Source organism: Thermobia domestica, chromosome 1 (assembly GCF_964235325.1).
Source record: "Thermobia domestica chromosome 1, izTheDome1.hap1.1, whole genome shotgun sequence".
Taxonomy (NCBI): Eukaryota; Metazoa; Arthropoda; class Insecta; order Zygentoma; family Lepismatidae; genus Thermobia; species Thermobia domestica.
In genome coordinates, this window is record NC_137454.1 from 246,986,939 (window position 1) to 247,006,498 (window position 19,560).

The following is a 19,560-nucleotide window of genomic DNA, read 5'->3' on the forward strand; positions in this document are numbered from 1 at the left end:
TCTTTCTTGTTAAATTAAACAAGAACTATGTATACATGCATATACATTCTACTCTAAACAGTGTTAGAAATACAGCTGAGAAAGTTCTTTAAAATAAATAGATTTGGTAGTTTTTTTTTTTTTTAACTCAATAAGGAATTAGAATTCTGACTGTAATTTTAAACATTTTGATACGTTATATGTTACTTGCATTATTAATTTGTCGGGCCAACTCTACCTGTTGGTCTGTTGGATTATGCTTCACCACTGCTCTTTATATTCGTTTCAATAGCTAATCTATAAGTTCTGCTGAAAGGTTGTTTACATCTTTATTCATCTCTTCTTTCCTGGAGCCGAAATAAGAGGAAATATTTTCCCAGCATTTTTATATTCACGTATATAATTTGCTACATTTTATCTATTCTTGGAAATAAGTGTGAAGCCACCGGGTAATATATATTCCATACATGCATATTGACATACATATTGAAGTCATTACCTGGAAAGAAATGAGAAACTGATTGTTATAACATTTGCTTAAGATATGCTTAGATCCACTTAAAATTCCACGAAATAATATACTGAGCGTCAAAAAACAATTACTAGCGGTCCTGCCATATGTCACTTAAAAAAAAAAAAAAAAAAAAGGAAACACTCGACATGGCAGCTTAAACATTTTTAACAGTTCCAAAACGGTGTTATTTCAAGCTGGATTTTAACTGTAGAAACAAAAATAAAGTTATTCGGGTGTATATCCTGTCTGTATGGAGTTTGGAACAATGTTCCCATGGTTTATTTTTACCAGAAATTCGTTTACTAGCAGCAACGCATGCTTTGTCTCATTGTCGTGATGAAACACAGGTGATAGCGGTGTTTAAAAAGATCGTCACAGGCGGGAGAGAAATACGCCTGAGAAGGTCCAACTCAGCCCCGTGGTTACGGCTCTTTTTTTTATAAGTGAGAGAAATTAATACTTACTGATCAATGACAAACATTAAAGAACACCCCATAAGTTTATTTATTTATTACTTATGGAATCTATAACAGTTGTAGATTCTTTTCATCTTTGTCGCATTAGGTGCTGTACCAATCACGAACCCGAGGCAAGTGCCCCGTTTCCTCCCCTTAGTTCTGGCTCTGCATATATTTTTACAAATCAAAATTGAAAGTTTCAGTGGGGGGTTGACTCAGGCTGTAGGGGGTGCTAAGTCCCTCTGGTTACCCTCTAGCAACGGGTCTGTTTTACAATTTGATATTCGAGGTCAAATTTCTGTACCTTCAACTATTCTTTGCAAGTGCGTCTGATTGGTTCTTGCAATGATGTAATACAAAGAGACTTGAGTATAAAATTCTTACAACATTAAAATGCCAAAGGAGATGAGGTTTGGTCCACTTTACCAAGAAACTAATTATTTTATGAATAAATGAGTTAAATGCATGAAATTGAATTTAACATGGGAAATAAAACGGCAAAAACTTAATATCTAGTTTTACTTTAATTTAGAAATTCTCTACAATGTGCTCTCTGTTTTTTTATTTACAATAATGCAGAGCGGGCACTCCCGCTCTAGCCCCTCTCTGGCTACGAATGTTGTGCACCTAACAAAATTTTACTGGTCTATAAAAGTAATTAATCGCGTCATCAAAATAAATAAACAAATAATAGTATTGCAACGATAGATTTTACTTTTAAATATGAACAGATGTATTCTGTGTCATATTGTTATGTTTACGGGTAGACTCAATGATGGACCGAGATATATTCCTTCACCAATTTTATTATAAAAATAATTCTTTTGTGTCTACAAAAGTTCTTACAACAAAGTCTCTTTATAATGACCAAGGTTTATAATGTTCTGTACGGGTAACCCCTTAGCTTCAAAGCAACCTCCAGGGTTGTTCAAGGATTCGGTTTAGGAAACCTCAGCTCATGGCAACCTTCACAAGATGTCGTTATGTGTAAGATGCACTCCTTACCTTCATAGCTGCCTCCAGGGTTTAATTGTGCTTAGGATGATTCCTTAGCTTCATAGCATTCTCCAGGGTTTAGGATAGGTTGAGATCAGTTGGTCGACTAATGCCAGGTCCCCCGGTGATCCCTCTTTCATGTATACTCCTCGGGTGGCTTGTCCTCCTTCGAATCCTTTCGTGTGGTCCGTCTTCTTTCGGTTTCCTTCGTGTTTTTGTGTATCATCTGTTTCTTGTAAATAATGGCACGTGTCGTCATACATGTGCTTTTGTTGTGATGTGGAGATCCTTACAATATGAAATGAAAATGACCTTATTTATGATTGCATCACAGGAAAACGCAATAGCATTTGAAATAAATTTTTAGATATAGTTGGCAAGTATCTTTAACTGGGATATTATCTTGCCACTCTTATTAAACTACGTATACTCAAGGAGACAGGGTCAAAATTTGTGAGAGAAATTAGAGTACCTCACGCAGGGGCGTCATTTCAGACTCCTTGGGATGGCAAGAGCACCACTGACGGAAAACTTTCACGTTTTGTACTAGTATATTAGTATTACACTCAACTAAAGTATATGTATTCCTCAAACTCTTGGGGGGGGGGCAATTGCCCCCTCCTGCCCTTCCTAAATGACGTCTCTGACCTCACGGTTCTGTCAAGTTATAGGAGAATGAAACTTGATATATAAACTCCTCACTAAAAATAAGTGGTAACGTGTACCGGCATTTCTGAAAATATCCGATTGAAGGGAAGGAGCATTTTCTATAATTTCTTTCTTTACAATGAGAGCGAGGTTGCCTGTTATTTCTGATCGCATCACAGGGAAACAATTGAACAGTCTGAAATGAATTTTGGAACATATATTAAGTACCGACTCTGTGCTTGGCTTTTATCGTGTTACTTTGACTAAAGCGCTGTATCGTAAAGGGATAGAATGGGTTGAAAATTAATGTTAAAAAAAAAAAATACAATATCTCACTAGTCCGTCAAGTTAGGAAGTTGAAAGTCCTCATTAAAAATAAGGGGACATGTACCTCAGTATTTTTGACAATGTCCATTTGAAGGAGGGTATTTTCTATAATTCCTTCCTTCATATTGAAAGTGATGTAGGGGCTGTTGATCATACCAAGAGGAAACAGTTGAACAGTTTGACATGATTTTTAAAGATAGTTAGTATTTATTTTGATCTAAGTTTTTATCATGTTACTTTGATTAAAAGGCATATCCTAAGGAAAAGTTGAAGGGAGCTTAATATTTGTGCCAAAAATACATTATCTCATGAAGATGAAACTCGGTATATAAATAGATCATTAAAAAACCGTTTCTGAAAATTTCCGTTTCAGGGAAAGAAGGATCACATTTTCTATAATTTCCTTCTTCATATCAAAATCGACATTGTCTGTTGTTTGTGACTGCATCACAGGGAAACGGTTGAGTAGAGTACACAGATGGAGACTATTAGGCTCAAAATCGGATGAACTGGGATTATCATATGATGTTGTGTAGAGCATTGTGATTAATGTTCTTAATTGTAGGAAAGTGTGCTCGAAGTGGGTGCCAGGTACGCTATCCGGGAACCATAAGACAACCAGAATGACGAAATCGTCGAATATCCTGCAGCGTTACGTAGCGGAGGGGAGCAGTTTCCTTCAGCGGATAGTGACTGGTAATTGAACAAGGCTGCATCTGTTCACTCCATCAATGAAGTAGATATCCATGGAATGGAAGCATTTATCTTACCCAGGGAAGAAGAAATTCAAAGTGGGTACTTCGTTCAAGGAAATTTTGTGTACTGTATTCTGGGGCGTATCAGGTGCGCTACTGATGGATTATTTGGAACAGGAAGGAACAATGAATGCTGAAAGTTATTGCATATTGCGAGATGCCATTAGACGAAAAAGAAAAACTGTTGGGTATATTCAATGTTTACATTGAGAACGACTAGAAGCACCTTTTTACTGTCCTGACATAGCCTCCAGTGACTTTATCATTTTCCTTGCTCTAAAGCGAAAAATAGCTCACCAACATTGTAACACGTGATGGTGTCAAAACCGCAGCATCACGGTGGTTACGAGAACTTGATGCGAATTTCTGTGCAACCGTTATGGATGAAGTTTTGGCTGTTGTGACAAGTGCTTGAACGGAAAGGGTGATATCATTGAGGACTAGTGTTGAGTGCTCTCTATCATCAGGTGCGTTAATCTTCCAGCTATATCTCACACACAAACCATAATATGCTTTGTAAGCTTTTTCCAATCATTCCTCGTACTTATACTTACCCCCAACTGGGTTTGTATCATGTTACTTTTATTATAATGCATATCTAAAGGCCACTTCATAATTAATGTTGCATACGAGACGAGAGATAAGTTTTCCTCGTCTCGGTGATGAGTACAATCACTTTATCAACTTATACATGTTGTATTATGAATAATGTAACACTAAAACAGAATTTGAGATCTAGAACCTGAGTGAAGTGAACTAGTCTTGCCACGAATCACGAGTAATTTTTCGTCTCGTCTCGATTCTGGTCAGGGAAACGAGTCGAGAAGTATCATGTTTCTCACGTTAGTACGCTAAAAGAAAATAAAGATTTAATGGCCATTTTTAGAATATAATATAGTGTAGATAGTACTCTCAGTCGAGTCAATGTACTGTACGATACTGAAATGTATTGTATGCTGCTTGCTTCAAAATTGAATATGTTTCTCACTGAAATGATTGGAAAGTTTTAGCTTTCAAGTTACGTAGGCTATGTGTGGCAACGCACAATTTGGGGTTGAATTTATCCTCTTTTCCTTAACCGATTTCCACCTCAACCCAGTGCCGTGCGGGGGAGACGAGTGGTGCGACGGCCCCGGGCTCCGGAATTAGTAGGCGCAAAACTCAGGAGGAAAAAAGCTCACATGAAGAAGTTCACAATATACATTTAATTGAAATTGTGATTTGTATGCCATAAAATATTGTAGAATAGGCTAACAGACAGTTACATTAAGTGCATTTTCAACTAGCTGATAGCAGCTCACTCACGCTTGTTCAGTAATAATTTCATATGTACTAAAAATTCTATCAAAAGAGCAATATTAAGGAATAAAATATGGTATATACTGTTTTGTAGTTGAATCAGCGCAGCTGACTTTTAGTACATATAATCAGTGCAGGGTTCGATTCACAAAAAACACAGAAATTTGGAAAATTGGAGACTTACAAGCGAAAATTGAATTATGCTTCAAAAATTGCCAACGAAAATTTGAGTTGAGTTGATTCTGAGTTTAACGTCCCGTTCAGCAGCGAGGCTATATGAGACGTGGACCTACTGATTAACGTGGAATCCGAACCACATGAGCTCCCGCCGGGAATCGAACCCGGGTCTCCCACGCCAAAGGCGCGTACGCTAACCGCTTAGCCACGGAGGGGCTCCCAACGAAAATTTATCTCCTCAATATTGAGTATATAGTGAGTAAGTGATATATATAATGTATAATTACTATCATTTATAAACGTGAACAAATTTCACTGTGAAGTAAAAGTAAAGGTAAGAAAAATTAAACAATTAGGTTTCTTATTCATTTCTGTAACCAAATTATTCAAAAGTTCTGCAAACACATATGCAGTTCCCAAATTTGGGAAGATGACTCGGACGTATCGGACCACAATCGTATGTCTCTCTTTGCTAAAGAATCGCAGAATTCAGATTCGTTCTTCAAAATAATTCATCCTTTTGATACACTTTCCGAAAAGAATACTGGCTCCCCCATAGTTTCTGATGTTTTCCCTTGCACTTATATTTGTCATTTCTTTCTTATTAAGAAAAAACAATAATTTTATACTTATCTGAATAAGATCGCTTTGGACCTCTACCGAAATAAATTCCTGTGTACGTGCTTGCAGCCAATCACATTTGTCGTTACAGAAGGCTGATGCTACTGCTCTTTACATTGAGAAATGAGTCTTTGTGGGAAAACTCCTTCAGACACTAAACATCCTTCGTCGAGTGAGCGCAGGTGAAACGGGAATAGGCGTAATAAGAATACCCACTGAGCCTCCAGATGAGATAAAATGGAGATAAGAGATAAATTGGTAGTTAGGTCAGTAGGCCAAGCAGGCACACATTACTAAAGCCTGAAATTAATGGCAAAATGCCATAAGTGCCATTATTGCAATTTTCATGATATTTTCAGGAAAAGTGCAATTTCCCAATTTAGAAGGAATTTGTTGCATTGTCACAGGTTTTCTCTTCCACTACTCTTTATTTACTCGTGAATGACAGCATACCACAGATCTGAGTCGCTCTTATCTGGCCAAGCGATCTCAGTGTCTGAAAATAACTGGTCTATTCCCGTTGGAATGTGACAAGTGGAGGGGCGGGGATGCTATTGCGTATTCAGTTCTTGGCTCTTGAAGCAGTGTTCGGCTCTTGGAATGATAAAAGAAAATGCTTACTTTCAAGAAGTAGCCAGGTGGGCAGTTATTGTAAATCTTAGACGTGATACAGAACTAGTATTTATGTGCGTTTCAGTATTTCAAGATGCCTAAAGTTGGTCTTTCGAGGCAACAGAAGTTGGAAAAATTTGTGAATGAGTTCGGGAGTACTGTGTTTTCAATAAACGGTTCTGTACTGTTTTGTAAGTTATGTGAAACTGTGGTTTCCGTTGAAAAGCGTTATTTTGTAACACACCATATAAGCACTGCAAAACAATTCTGCAAGGACACGCAAATCAGCTGGTGAAAAGTTTCAAAATCTTCTTGGAACAGTCACAAATCCCGCTTCGCGTACTAACAGTATTGTGAATGATCTGTGTGAAGCTCTAGTTAACGCGGGAAATATGGAAGTTAGAAAATGTTTCCTTTAGAAACTTTCTCGAGAAACAGACAAAACAAAAAGTTCCAAGTGAATCATCTTTGAGAAAGACTTACGTTGATAGCGCGTACAGCAGAACTATTGACGATATCCGTAAAAGTGTTGCTGACAAAAATATATGGATTTCAATTGATGAAACTTGCGATATACTAGGACGTTCCATTGCCAACGTTGTAATTGGAACTTTGGGAGGGAAAGAAGGCACACAAATATTTTTGATTGCATCAGAAGTTTAGGAAGAACCTACAGACACAATGTTGTCTGCCAGAAACGAACTCGTATGGCCGGGATTGAATTTAGGTGCTCCTCGCTCCAGAAGAAAGCATTTCACCACTTTTCTTACATTGTAAATGTCTTCCGGACTCAACTACGAACAAGAACAAATAAACTATAAGAATAGTTAAAAACACAAGCCCAGAAGCATCGTGGTCAACTTAATATGCCCATGTTCTTCTGAGGGACTCAAATCTTCGATTAGTTTCGCCTGGTGATCATCAGTGTAAAGCCTATACTATACAGCATTGACCCGCCGTGCTCTTCTCAGATAGTGAAAGAAATATGAATTGTGTATATCTCCTTTTTGTTCTTTCACTAACAAAACTCCATGATGAAAATGAAAATACTTTAAAAAAAAAGGGAAAGAAAATGAGAAAGAACAAAGAATATATGAACAAAAGAATCATGATAGTCCATCATATGTTCACTTCCGGGACCAAGAAAATTTAATATTCCTGTGGAGAAGCTACCTCAGGCGAACATCGTGTCTCCAAAGGGATCAGCAAGAAGCTGTAGAGATGCCAAAGGGATATTTTGCACAAAAATCGCCCAGTACAGAGTTGCCAGGGCTACATAAGTTTCTGCACTGTAAGAAGAGAACTCACAATTTAGTTGTATTAAAGTACAAAGGGTGTTCAAAAAGTTTTGCACAGTGGTCTCTAATTTTTTTATTTGTTGCAGGAGGAGAAAGATTTTTTTTGTGAACACACTTGGAACATTTAGCTATAAGTTGGTATATAAAAGTATTTTCTTTTATTTACAAGTGAGGCATAATGGACCGTGAAGTAGATGTCAGGCTGCGACAACGGTCGGTGATGGAGTTCCTCTTCAAGACCGGCGATGACTCTGTCACATAGATTCACAGGAAGTTGCTCCCTGTTTATGGGGAGGACACATTGAATCGCAGCAGTATCCAGCGGTCGTTGAAGAGGTTTAAATAATGTGATTTCTCTCTACTGGACAATCCACGATGCGGTAGACCATCGACGGTAGTGAGTGATGTAAATAAGGAGACCATTAATCCTCCAAAATGACAGATGTGTGACGACACAACAGCTTGCTGAAATGATTGGTTTGTCATTGGGTAGTGTGGTATTATCAGTGGTACAGTCACTAGGGTACAGAAAAATCTGTGCACGTTGGGTAACTAGATTATTGACAAGAGAAATGAAAAAGATGAGGAAGGATGTGTGCGAGGGTCTCATGACGACCTTTACTGAGGAGTGGAAACAGTGTTTTGACGGCGTCATTACCCAGGATGAAACATGGTTGTTTTTGTCCGAACCTGAAAGCAAAACACGTCTGAAGGCCCACCTGCGCGGTAAAACATTTGATAGTGAGAAAGACCTTATTTCCTGTGTCAAGCGATGGTGTAAAAGTCAATCCTCAGAATTTTACCAAAGTGCATTTACATCATGGAAAGAACGTTGGACCAGATGTGTCACAGCTGATGGAGGCAAAATGGAGTAGGCTTAGTGTATAACTAAATGTTCCAAGTATGTTCACAAAAAAACTCATTCTTCACCTGCAACAAATAAAAAAATAGAGACCACTGTGCAAAACTTTTTGAACACCCTTTGTATTACATAAATAAGTATTATGTATCTAAGGGTAAGTCATCCTAGCTTTCTTGTTCATTTGTAATTGGTCCAAAGTAAATAAAATCTTCCTAAAAGAAATCACACAAATAGTTTTTCAAAAGCATACAGTAGACTGACTGTAGATTATTAACTGTAGACTGACTATAAAATCTGTGCTAAGTACCAAAATGAAATTGTTAAGTAAAAATGCTAGATGTTACTTCGGAACTAGTGGGATATATACCCACGCGCATTGTTCTGGCGATTATTTGAACTCATTCCACAGTGAATACTAGATAGCCAGTTTTTCACTGAGTAGTATTAAGCACATAGGCCACATTTTTAACATTAAACAGAAGTTTTCCATTTTTGGCACTTAGCACGGATTTTATTTTCAGTCTACAATTATTACAAGGATGAAAATTATTCATAGGAGTCACGTGGCTAAGTAATATAGCGCTTACCTCTGTTGCGTGGGGTCCCTGGTTGGATCTCCGGCAAAGTAAGTTTGTGGTGAACAACATCGTGTCCGTGGGTTTTTACGGGGCACTCCTGTTTTCTCCCACATCATCATTAAATCAATTTCTTCATCATCATTCTCTTTGGTTAACTGTGGCCCCGCGTGGCGTAGTCGCTAACGCTCTCGCCTTTGGTACGAGTGGTCCCGGGTTCGATTCCCGGTGGGGTCATTCGATCGAAAAAGTGTAACACGCTTTTTCAGACCAGCCACCCTGAATGAGGTTTTCCTGGGTTTTTCTCATTCACACCAGGCAAATGCCGGGGTGGTACATAACTTATAGGTCCGAGACCGCTTCCTTCCTTCCCCAATCTTTTCTTCCTTCCCTTTTCCCGGATTGTGTGCTCACCGAGGGACGTCATCCCTCAAATCGTGAAGGGCTAAATGGCTTTAGACGCCGAAGGCCCAGAAATCTAAAATCCTAAATCCTAAATCCTCTTTCCTTAACCATCGTCCCCCTTAACCTTACAGGCATAATCGTGGGGCGTTAAACTGAAAGATTTCATTTCCAATGGAACCCTTCTATGGTTGTATATCAATCAATGGACATAAATATCATTTTGAGTGTATGGAACAAATTAAGAAAACCTGTATAGTCCCGTTTAAACAACTTGCCTACCCACTTATTTTTATAAAAGCTTTATTCTTACAACCATAAGGAAGAAACTTTGCTTCCAAATGAAGATCTCGGTTGACCAATTTATTTATTTATTTATTTTTTGATTGAATAGTAGTTAATTTAAATCTCTTATAAAAATAATTAACTTGCATAATATTTTCGTCTGTACTTTTATCTCGATGATATCTGGCAACCCTACAAAGGCTACTTTTGTTTGCGGATGAGCAGGTGGGAAGGAATGGTCCGTGATCTGAGAGATGAACAAGAAGTGAAAAAAATAGAAAGAAAAGGAAAAAAAAAAGGCTGCAGAATTGACCAAAACGCCATCCACTTTGAAGTGTTGAAAACTTCAGAAGCTGAGTGCGGTGTTGGCCTCCTTTGCGGCTGGTCGTAATTGGATTCTGTTTGCCACAGAGAAAGGGATTTTCTCCAAGTTGCAGATTTTTACGTGGTTTACCGTCAACTCTCTTGCCATCTTCTTTACTACTGTGCTTACGTCATCGAATGGATAAAATAAACGGCTCAAACTACAGTTACAATAGTTCTAAGTAAATATCATTTACTTAATGTCCAGGGAACTCAAACTTCTGCAGACACTTTAAAATAGGAAGCTCCTACAGTTACAAAGCAAATGACAGTGCTAGTGGTTTTGTCTACTCAGCGGAAAATGCTTACGATGCGAATATTCTCTGCGTCAAGCTCTAACCGAGATCCCTTTCGTTAAGAAAATCTTCGTACAGTTTAATCAAATATTTATTTGTTTTTGAACAATAAATATAATATGTGATTATATTTATTTTATATATAGCTGACTGACTAATATAAAGTCGAGAGTATTTCCGGTTGACGTAAAAAGTTGAAGTTAGGAAAGTTTATAGCTTCAGAAGAAAGTCATATTGCTAAAAATATATGTTGCCACATAGGATGAGGTAAAATAAATAAAGGAAAATTTATGTTACTAAAATGTTTTTTTATGGGGAGGGTGTATAAAATCTCATAGGTAATTGGAATCGGAGGTGAGGTGATTTTCAACTTAACGTCCCATTCAGCAGCGATGCTATATGAGACGTGAACCTACTGATTAACGTGGAAACCGAACAATGTGAGCACAATGTGAATCGAATCTCGATCTGCCACGCCATAGGCGCGTATGCTAACCGCTTAGCCACGAAGGAGCTCTTCTAATTCGAATTGGAATAAGAACTTGAAATTCGGTATGCTTCTAGGTTTTTGATAAGGTTATCTAAGTAAATTGTGAATGGTAGAAATTTCCAAATTTAGTGGTATTTTATGGGATGGATTTTTTTTATCCCTTAATTATTAGGCATTTTAGGTAAGAATACGATTATCAAATTTGACATGTTTGTGGTCTCCCAGGATTAACCCACAGAATCATTTATTGAATTGAATGTTTTTTTTTAGCTTATAGAGGGTGTAAGGGAGAGAAAAAAACTTTTCCCCGTGTTATTTAAATGTCTTTTTTAATCAAAAACTAAGTTTAGATACCTCTTACAGGAATAGAAAACTTGGCATATTCATGGATTTTTGAAACCAACAAACAAGAAAATCGTACAATAAATCTATTTTAGGAGAGTTCTATGAGGTTCTAAAATTCGATCTCATGTTTATGCACTTCAAGCGGCTGCAGGATCTTGAAATTGTATGAGATTTTAGGGTTTGGGGTGTAACCAACAGGCAAAGTCCGAAATGTGACATTTTCGATATATACCGGTATAGTAGTAGTAGATTTTGAGTTAAACGTCTCTTTCAGCACCTAGGATAATTATACATAGGGTGCAGCGGGGTAATTTGAATATATCTCATTTCATATATCTCAGAAACTGTAATTGGTATTCAAATACTAAATTGTGAACAAAAACTTTGAACCTTACTATTACTTAACAATGTTTCTTAAGATAGTATTTGAGATACATCATTGTGAAATTTGGGTATTCAATTTCCCCGCCGAAATTTCGAAACACGTAAATGTGAGGGGCAATTTGAATAACGAGTGGGGTAATATGAATAGAAAACAAAATAAGCAAGTCTTATAGAAATAATGTATAAACTACTTAATTGTTAGATTGCAAATTCTACGGTAGTTGAAATATGCTAATTTTGAATGAAAAGAACTACATAAATTAAAAATATGCGTCACCTGTAGCTATCTTTTTGAATGTAGGCCTACACTAAAGAAATTTGTTAGGAACACTGTCTAAGGCAAACATCCGTAATAGGTTAATTCATCTTCCATCGTTCCTATTTAACGACAACGACAACAGATAAACTGTTTTTGACCTTCTGCACCTACATAGACTTCGTGGAACCATGTCTTACAACGCTGGCAACGAATCTCGTCTCCCTTTCTAGCAGAACGTTCTGAATAGTAATTAAGAAGGCAAAAACAGCAATACCATGTTTGACTTTCATTGCTTGCAGCCATCTTTAGACTTAGGCCTACATCTTCGTCACTGGAAGGGTTAGAGGACATCAGTTTCTTTCGAGCTTTCATTTGTTTTTTTTCTTGGCAGGTTCTATATTAGCGCTCTTCTTTCTTGTAGTGTCCTTGGATTTTGTTGCATCCGATGCTTGCGTCTTTCCTCGGAGTTGTTTTATTCTCATTACCCGAATATTTTGAGAAATTGAGTGGCATGATTTTCCTGTGACACGATGTCTCTTCTGCACACAAACTTTTTCTGGGCTTGGAAGCACTGGTTGTATGGGTTCATCTATAGGCTTCGTTGGGACAAAGTTTTGAGAGCCATTACTGGAAGAAGAAGGCGCGTTATTAAGATCTTCCCGAGAAGACTACTCCTCAAAATGTGTAACAAGGCCATACGTTTCCGAAGGGGCGAATCGAAATTCTTCAACAGCTTGTGGACTAAAGGGGTATATACCGGTACATAAAAACCCATTAACTGCCAGTGCAACAGAAGAATTTCCGCTTCTAGGCTTCAATGAACAAATGCAGAACTGAGATTTACTAATCACTGAGCTCGAGTTTTGGTGAATCCAGATAGTTGCCTCTTGGTGGTAATTGGCTTTAAGTGCCTTAAATCAGAGTGATACGTGCGTTATGGGTGGAGGTAGGTAAAGCTTTCGATGTCATGACAACTCTAAGGACAGAAGTTGTGAGTGAGACTTTGGGTTTTTAAGTCCGCATTTTGGCGTACGCCTTTGAATATTACTACAGGAGGTATAAAAGACCCTTTGGCATTGCAGCATGCTATCACCGTTACATTTTTCCCGCCTATAGTTCTAATTCCACTGGTATTCAAATTGCCCCGTTTTGAATTATCCAAATTGCCCCGCAGTCGACGAATATGCCATTCACAACGTGGTATGAAAACTGCTCATTAGTTGACGCCAGCGTACAGTATATCAATGCCCCACAGGCTACTGATACGATTATAATCCAGAGCAGTTTCATTTTATCCAGTTAATAATAAGGAAAGCTTAAGGAAACAACGTTGAAAATTATAATGACCTAAAAATACACATATTCGTACTTACCTTGCAGCAAGCAAAAAATCGTGTAGGCCTTCAGAACCGCAGGAATAGTTTGTATTTCTGAGAGCGACTTCCGCAAACCACCCGCTACAAATCCACCACAGGTTCACTAACATGGTGAGCCGCGTTTCCACTTCAGCTAGCTTAACATTATTCAAAATCCCCGCCTATTCGAATTACCCCGCTGTACCCTATCGCATATTACGAATACTGCGCTGACACGATAGCGTTCGAAATTTCAATCGTAACAGGATGATACACGGCACGTGCTTCTGTTTGAAAGAATATTTTTATTTCGTTCCTTTGTCAGTTACATTCGTCGTCTAAATTAAAAAAGACGGCCATTTGAAAATGTAATAGATTCGTAACTTCATTAATATTGATGCTACAATAAAAATGAAAAATGTTTCTTAATCCTCGTAAGAATCTCTACAAATTTTGTTTCGATCAATATTTTGTACACTACCGTTTTACAAACTACTGGTCGTTTTAAAACCTTAAACATCCATAACTTCCTTACTATTGATCCAGAGAAAAAGTAAAAGTGTTTTTATCAAAAAGTGAAAACGGTAGCAAAAAATAAATAAATAAATAAAATAAACTTGATGCTAGGCCGTAGATCTAGCAAAAGCAGGTTTCTAGGGGCAAAAGGCCCAGCTGGTTAAGGTTAGTCTATTATATAGAAACGAAAGTGATCTTGTTTGCCATGAAATCACGAGAAAACTGCTGAACCGATTGAAGTGAACTTTTAGATAGAATTATCACTTATCACTGAGTTTTTATCATGTTACTTGCATTAAAATGAATATCCTAAACCGGAGTAGGAATCATAATGTATGTAAAACATTGAATGTCTCACGAACCCCTGAAGCTAGAAACATGAAATTCACAAGGAGACTTACGGAAGTGGCACTCACCGATTTGAATGAAACTTTGCATATTGTAGAACATCGCAAAACAATCGACACGAAATATTTTTATTTCGGCAATGGTGCGGGTTTAAGGGTAGAAACCACCCTTTGAACGATACGGGTGGTCTCCAAGTATAGACAGAAAAAAATCATTTAATGTAGAAGAAAACGTACTGCCAGGGGAGGAAGGACAGCTGATGCAGAATCTGGCGTCAAAGTGCAAAATTCAAAATGGCGGACCCAGTATATGGTGATTACAATTAGATAAGTCTGCTGGTTTGAAATGCTCGGTAGTTAGGTAAGAACAATCATAGTTGACAGAGGTTAACATCAAGTCTTGTGAGATAATGGCTTCAAGACGTTTCTCTCCCAGCGTCTAATGCAGTCCATTTTGTTATTCGATTCATGGAGTGATCACAATTCATTAACTTTTGAACCTATTTTAAGAATAAAAGAGCACCCAAAACCCTTCTTGCAGGAACAACTGGTAGGATTCAGCCTCTTGATCTGTTCTTCTTTTGGCCGTGGAAAAGATTCTTGACACATTTTTCTGACATTGTTCTTCTTTACAACTATAACATAAATTTACATCTCCGTAATAATATAATCAAGATCCAATCACTGATTTATAATAGTGATGAGCAAATGCAAGACCAAGACCAAGACCGGGCTGGTCTTGGTCTTGCACTGGAATCCTTGGTCTTGGTCTTGGTCTTGTCTTGGTCTTGCTCTTTCATGCAAGTCTTGCAAGTCTTACATTTAAGAAATCTCAAGCTTTTCATAGGTAAATTTTACTATGGATATAAGGGATAATAACTCTACAATGCGCGAATAGTAACAGAAATACAATGTATGTAATACTAAATGTAATACTAAGTGTAACTTCGTGTAAGTATGATAATAGTGTACAATATAGGTGATGACCTTTATTTTTTTAATGGGTGCCCACGCTTCACTACTTATAAGATATGCCTAAATCACAACGTTTCGTAATCTGTTTATATTTTTTTAACAGATCCAACTCTCCACTGGTTCCCAAACTGGGGAGGCTACCCCTGAAACGCATGAAAGAAAATCAAGACGGCACAAATTATTGAAATACCATGAATTGCACGATTATTTTTACACACTAAAGGTGTCAGACTTTTCTTTTCAACCGCGATTAGCTAATCCTTATATTAAACAAACTTAAAACTAAATATTGAGATTTTGTTTACTAATTCGACTATGTACTCTATGGGACATAAACATGGACATTACGCAAGAGCGATTAAAAAAATTGCAGGCTTTCGAAAGGTGGGCATGGAGAAAAAAAAGGAGAAAATTAGCTGTGTTGAACGTAAAACGAATGAGAAGTTGTTAGAAATATTAGGAGTAGTTGAGAAAAGAAGAATTTTAGATATTGTTAAGAGGAGGAAGAGGAACTGGTTAGGATATTGTCTGAGGAGGAACTGTATTATGAGAGACGTGCTAGAGGGTATTGTGAAATGAAAGAGAGGGAGGGAGCGAAGGAGACTGCAGTTGAAGGAAGGTATTAAAAGAGAAAATTGCTACGTCAAGAGGAAGAGACTAGCTGAGAGCCATCGAAAGTCGAACCTTTTCAGTTGCAGCAAGTAACCTGGCAATAATAGCAGAATAGCTATGATGATGATGATGATGATGATGATGATGATGATGATATGTTTAGCAATATTGACCAAAAAAGAAAGAGAAAATTAAAATAATTATTATTATAATCAAACCTCCTAATATTTTAGAGTAATTTGAGTGAAAACTAAAAATGACTCAATTTATATGAATACTTTCAACCTGTATTAGAAATACAAAATAACGGAATCAAACTCCAAATTATTTGAAGTCTCACTTGTGAATATGGATTACTAGCATCAATTGCCCATTTCATTGGGTTAAACTAAACTAAAAAAAAAAAAAAAAAAAAATTATATATTTCGTTAGTCAGTCATTTTTTACTATTAGTAAAGCGCTCTCTGATATCGATAATTTTCGATTATTTTTATATTTCTCTACCCTCCTTCTCCCCAAGTTGCGGGGCTAAATTTGGATTTAAACGACATCAGAAGTGTCACTGTTCGTCTCATAGACCCCGAAAACTATGGATTCGGCACTAATATCGGTCATTGTCAATAAACTTATATATCTCCTCCTCCCCCATGTTGCGAGGCACGGCATCGAAGTGTCATTGTTCATCCCATGACCTCGAAAACCATGAGTTCGACATTGATAATAGTCATTTTCGATCATTTTTGTATATCTCCTTCCTCCACCAAGTTGCGGTGCTGAATTTGCATTTAAGCGAGATAGGAAGTATCACTGTTCACCTTAGCGACGCCGAAAACTATGGATTCGACACTAACATTCCTCATTTTCGATCATTTTTATATCTCTTCCCTTTCCTCCGCCAAGCTACAGGGCTGAATTTGAATTTGAACAGCATCGGAAGTGTCACTGTTTAGATCAGCAACCCCCAAAACTGTAGATTCCATTTCAATATCTGTCATTTTCAAACATTTTTAAATATCTTTCCCCTCCTCCTCCCCTAAACTGCACCGTCAAAGTGATATGACAGAAACCATCTCAGGTTCGATGCTCATCTCTGTTGAAAATGAGATCGAGCTCGGTCGGGTGGTTCAATTTTATTTATTTTTATACATTTTCCATCCCCTTTCCCTTCCCTAAACTCTACCGTCAAAGTGATTTGATAAAAAAAAAAAAAAAAAAAAAAGTCCGAGCCTCATATATGTTAAAAATTTGATTGAGATGGGTTCCAGAGTTATAAAGTCACAAACTTAGTACTTTTATTTTTACTTAGGCCTATATTGATTTTTGTACATCTCCCACTCCTCCTCCTCCCCTATGTTGCTTCGTCAAAGTGAGCTGACAGATAACATTCCAGGCTTGAACCTCATCTATGTTAAAAAAATGATCGATATTGGTCGTTTGGTTCAAGAGTTATTAAGTTTTATTTGTTATTTTATAACTCCTCCTTCTCCCCTCCCCTAAGTTTTACCGTCAAAGTTAAATGATAGAAACACTCCCAGTCCAAACCTCATCTATGTTGAAAATTTGATCGAGATCAGTCAGGTGGTTCAAGAGATTGTAGTCACAAAAATAGTCACTTTCAATTTTATAATATAATTTATTGTTGTAGTATAATGTTATATCGCTCAATCCTTAATGTGCCGTATACCTAAGGAGGCTAAAAGTTATATTAGCACACAATTATTTAACGTACAAGCATCCGTCCAAACTTGCCACCGTACAAGCTTCCAATCAAACTTGCGGTCACATGCTCTAAGTTTTTGTCAATGTCATGAAAATTTTATTTCGATATTAATTTTATGAGCACACACTAAAAATTTCCAACGGATGCTTGCGTCTCGGAGCCAAGGTCATACCCATGTAGTCGACACCTATGGTGTACGGTATTGTCGATGTTCAATGCTACATTTCTCTTTAGTTTTGGAAGAAGAACACCACTAATATGCTTTGAAATGAATTTAAGTATCTAGTTTAACGTCCCACAATTATGCATCAAGGCTAAGGGAGACGGTAATTATCAGCGGCGTAGCACAAGGGAACGCCAATACGCCCGGCGTTCCCTGTTAAAAAAGTACGTATTTCATTATATATAAATTGTTTGCTTGTAATTATCACAAATATTTCCACTGCAATCTTCTGAATGCGCTCTCTCGCTTTACTTTGACAAGCGGAACCTACGCATGCGCGTCATTCAAATGCACATTTATTCTTTCCTCTTGTATGCTATGTTCCTTGGGCATCCAGGCCTACTACAAGCATCGGGGTTTTCGTCTGCTTTCTGTCGAATGCGCATGCTCAACTACTTGCTTTCTCACTCCTCTTCACCCCTCGCAACTCTACGTTTTGCTTTAGATATAAGCTGGCATATTCTCAAGTATTTCCAACTCTATCTATTTTGAACTAAGCTATACAGAAAGTACGAGTGCGAACTGCAAGGAAATAGAACAAAACAGAAATGGCTAGTTCAATACCTTTTTGAAGCACGTCGGTTATGTAAATAATAGTATAAAAAGAGTTATGCTTTAGTTCTAATTAAATGCATCGTAATTGTAATCGTAATTAAACGCAAACTTTTAATCTTCATCACAAATACATAGTATGTCCAGTGGCGTAGCAAGAAACTCTGAGGGAGCTCACACACAAGCATAGATATAAAACATTATGTAGAATCACGGTCACCGATCTGGTAGACCAAGAGAGCCAGCACTCCCTGCTCCTCGCAAAGATTACTTGGACCCTTCGAATCTGGATGTCTGACAGCAAAATAGACACACAGAAACAGGTCCCCTGAGTTGTTTTAAGTGCTTTCTACATCTTCAAATAATATACGTATACACTGAGTTCCGTCTGAGTTCCGGACCCAAGATGACAAATTTCTAGGGGCGACATTATATATATATATATATATATATATATATATATATATATATATATATATATATATATATATATATATATATACACAGTGGCGGTGGTTGGACTTTAAAAGTGGGGGGGGCAAGACATGATCTCAATATTTGTATATCAATGTTAGTTTTCCTGGTTTCTTCTAACATTTTGTTTGACGAAAGGTTATATAACTATTAGGATACTCTCTTTTCCAGTTAAAATACAGTATATCGTGTTTCATATTTTTTTAAAGTAAATTGGCAAGATCAACGGAAGTATTACTAGTCCTTTTTACTCTTAAACAACGAAGGTGTAAGAAGAGATTTGATTCCTTGCTCAAGAACATTTTAAAATTCTGTCTGGAAAATTGTGTGATCAGATTAGGGGCCTATTTAATAACAAATTTGTAAAACAAATAAACAGAAAAAATAATATTAATCGAATAGTAATGAAAAATGAGGCTTGTTTTGCAAAAGTTACATTGAAGCCGGAGATTAATGAACAACTTATATTTTTAATTCCACACATGCTATTAAACGTATGTTATTACTCTTAGAAAGATAGTAAACAGTGTACTAGAAGCATATACTGCGACATTTAAAGAAGTACTTCTGCAGCTTCCCGAAGCATGTTCGTTGCATGTACGGTTTCACTTTCTTGGAATACGTACATCAAAACTCAACAATACTTAGAATCACTCCAGTTATACAAAATCATCCTAAAACATAGAATTATGTTGAATTCACTAAATTTAATTGTATATACAAAATTGTATATGTACACCCCTTAACTCGTATATTACACTGCAAACATTGCTGCGCCTTTGACGTGGGAAACCCGGCTCGATTCCTGACGGGAGCTCATGTGGTTCGTATTCCACGTTAA

General features: G+C 37.2%; 1 non-coding gene across 1 annotated transcript; it reads left to right on the top strand.

The window, feature by feature from the left end:
* Positions 1-9,283: 9,283 nt before the first annotated feature.
* On the top strand, positions 9,284-9,358 carry TRNAQ-UUG (transfer RNA glutamine (anticodon UUG)). Its single transcript has one exon. It is a non-coding gene; the product is annotated as a tRNA-Gln (tRNA).
* The last annotated feature ends 10,202 nt before the right edge of the window (positions 9,359-19,560 follow it).